Here is a 4,472-nt window from a genome sequence, read left to right as displayed (position 1 = left end):
CAGAACATCCACATCATCTCAGAACACAGAGCTGTGTGTCGAATCACTAGGTATGCAATTTACATTTATGCTCAAGAAGGTGGAAGAAATTTACTCTTTCACTTAACTAACAAGCAAATTTGAAAGAGACTGTATTAAGTGGAATGAGCATAAACTGTTAATATGTTCCTCTTTTTCTTTTTATTATTCTGTCAAAAGGATAGAAAAAACCCAGATGCAGTACTGGCTTATTTCCAAACTCTGTCATCAGATTAGTATTCAACTTAATGTTCAGGGGTTTAGCCATTATAATTAATCATCCCCTAAGTGCAGAAAGATACTTAATACTCTGTCCCTACTCATTATTTAGATTTTTAGTTCTGTAGTGAAGGGCCTCAGAAAAAGATTAATTAAGTCAAACACTTTGGGGTTATTCTTCCATCATTGTGCAGAGGATTTACATACATAACTGGCATTAGTTTTGGTGAATATTCCTCCCATAATTCCCTAGAATATCAATGAAACCAATGACTGCCTAAGTGAGTTTGTCTAGCAACAAAATACACGCCCGAATTACCCTAATGAGTGTTTCTGATATTCTGCTTTTATTATTTACCTTTTTTTTTTTTTTGTACTGAAGTAATAACCAAACAGTTTTCACAATTAAGGCAGAATTTCATTTTAGGAACACTGAGAACATATTTTAGCTTGGAAAATGACTAACTCTATAACCAACTTACTTCCATATATCACTGAATCTCAATTTGCTCAGCTAAAAAAAAAAAATGATGGGCTAAAATTATAATCTCTAAAATTGTTTGTAATTGAAAAATACCATATTTTGCTATGTAATGTATTTAGATCTAAAATGAACCTTATATATTAGAAATTCAGAAATCAGGAATTTGTTACTTGGCATGAAACAAACAGATTACCGATTTTAATTTTGCAAGTGCAGATTGCAAAAACATAAAATCTATCCTTCCACGTGAAAAGGCAAATCTTTTGTCAATGTTTCATTTTCCATTTATGAAATGTAGCCTTACATTGAAATGACACAGAGACCGTCTCACCAAGAAGGGAAGGATCCATGCTATGATTTGAGACTTCAAATTTTCAAAACAAACTTGAGAAAGAAGAACAAAGCTGGGAATATCACACTTTCTGATTTCAAATATATTAAAAAGCTGTAGTAATTAAAACAGTATAGCACTGACATAAAAACAGATACATAGATCAATGGAAGAGAATAGACGGCCCAGTAATAAACTTCACATATAGTGATCCATTCACATCATATCAATTATTTTCAACTAAAGTGCCAAGAATACTCAATGGGAAAAAGAGTCTCAACAAATGATGTACAGAGAATTGGATATCCACATGCAAAATAATGAAATTAGACCTTTGTCTTACACCATACACAAAAATAAACTGAAAATGGGTCAAAGACCTAAAGATAACTAGAACTTAAACTGTAAAACTATTAGGAAAAAACATAGGGGGGAAAGCTTCATGACATTGGCCTTAGCAAGGACTTCTTGGATGTGGCATCAAAGGAAAAGCAAAAGTAGGCCAAAGGGATCACATCAAACAAACAAAGAAAAACTTGTGCACAGCACAGGAAATAATCAACAAGTTGAAAAAAACAACATAGGATTGGAAAAATATTTGTAAACCATATATCTGCTAAGCAGTTAATTTGCAAAATATATAAGGAATCCTACAGTAGCAAATAAAGAACCCTGTTAAAATGGGTAGAAGACTTGAATAGACATTTCTCTAACACAGATATACACATAGCCGAAGGTATATGAAAAGATGCTCAACATCACTAATCCACAGGGAAATGTTCAATGAGATATCACTTCACAGCCAACAGCTGTGGCAATTTTCCAAAATCCAAAATATGTATATGTATGTTATACATATGCATATATGTATAAATCTGTATATGTATATTTATACCTGATATATATATAAATATATATATATATATAATATATATAACATAAATATATAACAAATATATATATTATATATATTTGTTATATATATAACAAATATATATATACATATATATAACATTGTTATATATATAACTATATGTATAAAATATATATATATATATATATATATATCAGAAGGAGGATGTTGAAAAATTAGAACACATGTGCATTGTTGGTGGGACTGCAAAATGGTGCAGCCACCATTTAGAATATATATATATATATATATATATATATATAGTGTAGAGGTCACTCAGAAATTAAAAACAGATCTAGCATATGATCCAGAAATCCCACTTTTGGGTATATATCCAAAATAATTGAAATCAGTTCCAAAGAGATATCTTCACTACGATGTTTATTACTCCCACGCAAATAATGCTGTAATAAACATGGAAATGCAGATATCTCTTTGACATTCTGATTTCAATTCTTGTATATGTGTATGTGTGTGTATAAATATGTGTATATTTTATTATGTATAAATATATATTATATATTTATTATATATACATTTTATTATATATATTATATGTATTTATATGCACACGTATATATGCATATAATCACATTTGTACACATATGCACACACACACACTGGAATATTATTTGGCCTTTGAAAAGACAGAAATCCTGTCCTATGCAACAGCAGGGACAAATCTGGAGGACATTATGTGAAGTAAAATAAGCCAGTTACAAAATGGTAAGTATTGCATGGTCCCACTTACAAGGGATATCTGAAACAGTCAACCTCATAGAAAGAGAGCAAAATGGCGGTTGTCAGGGGAGGGGGGGTGGGGAGTAGTTCAACGCATGTAAAGTTTCAATTATGTGAGATGAATACATTCTTTTGATCTGCTCCATGACAGTTGCTGTTGTCTTGTGTACTGGGAAATGCGTTCAGAGGGTCGATCTTGTGTTAACTATCCTTACCACAATTAAAAAAAAAAAAAATCACAAATAAGAGAGGCACAAACAGCTTAACTAACATTCTACCATTCTAGTTCTGTATTCCTAATGTTTCTCTGTTATCATATTATTTTTTTCAATGTAGTTCTTCATCCAGAATAGTAATTCTCCTTATACTCTAGGACTTATATCAAGTCACTCAATGAAACAAAATCAGTCTGCAAAACTCATACCATAAGAGAAGCTGACACTCACATATATTTTTCCTTCTATACCTTTATTCACCTCTATGGACACCATTTATCAAAGCATAAAACATACATGGGATTGAAAATGTTTAGATTTTACAGCTGTGTCTGTATTTTCAACCGGATGCATGCCTTTTTTTAAGCTTCTAAAGGGAATCCCAGCTACGGTTCACTCTTGAGTTGTTAAATCAAAAATCAAAATATAAATCAATATTATGCTAAATATGTTAACTTTTAAACTGTACATAGATGAAATAAAATGTTATTTTTATTTGCCTTCAACTCAAATTTGTATTTTGTAATGTTTATTTATACTGAGAGAGACAGAGAACGGGGAGAGAGTAGAGAGAGAGGGAGAGAGAGAATCCGAAGCAGACTTTGTGCTGTCAGTGCAGAGTCCGATGAGGGGCTCAAACTATGAACTGTGAAATCATAACCTGAGCTGAAAGAAATCAAGAGTTCGATGCTTAACTGAATGAGCCACGCAGGCACTCCTCAATTCAATTTTTTAAATGTTAGGTTCTTAATTCACCCTAGTCTGTCTAGAAACATCACTTTTGCCTATATCACTAAAGATCCTGGATAACTCTCTCAAATGGAGTTTTTCCCAAGTAGAAAATCACGGTTAAGGAACTTATTAGACAAACTGCAGATATGGGTGGTTATGTACTTAGTGTATATTTTTCTTTTCTTTTTTTTAAATTTATTTTTAACATTTATTTATTTTTGAGAGACAGAGAGAGACAGAGAACAAGCAGGGGAGGGGCAGAGAGAGAGGGAGACACAGAATCCAAAGCAGGCTCCAGGCTCTGAGCTGTCAGCACAGAGCCTGATGTGGGGCTCGAACTCATAAGCCAGGAGATCATGACCTGAGCCAAAGTCAGACACCTAACCAACTGAGCCAGCCAGGGGCCCCAAATGTGCATATTTTCTACTTACCTCCAGCGTAAGCATTTGGATGCTGTGACCAAATGTTACATTTCTTAGATCTTCTACTGCAGGAGTTGGCCAACGTTTTTTTAGTATGGGGATCAATAATTAATATTTCCATATCATCTCTGCCGCAATAACTGTTTCTACCATTTTAGAGCAAAAGCACTACAGACCACGTACATTAACAAGTGAATGTGGCCATGTTCCAGTAAAGTTTTGTCTACAAAAGGAAGTCACTTTGGTCTGTGAATAATTGTTTATTGATTCTTTCTTATGAACATACAGTAATTCATGACAGAAATGGACTTAACCACAAAATCAGCATAAAGTCTTTTATTTAAAAATGTTAAATATTTATTTATATTTCAAGGAGAGAGAAACAGAGCGTGAATGG

This window comes from Puma concolor, chromosome A1, assembly GCF_028749965.1.
Source record: "Puma concolor isolate L17-30 chromosome A1, mPumCon1.1.hap2, whole genome shotgun sequence".
NCBI lineage: Eukaryota > Metazoa > Chordata > Mammalia > Carnivora > Felidae > Puma > Puma concolor.
Note: the sequence above shows the minus strand (reverse complement) of the source record.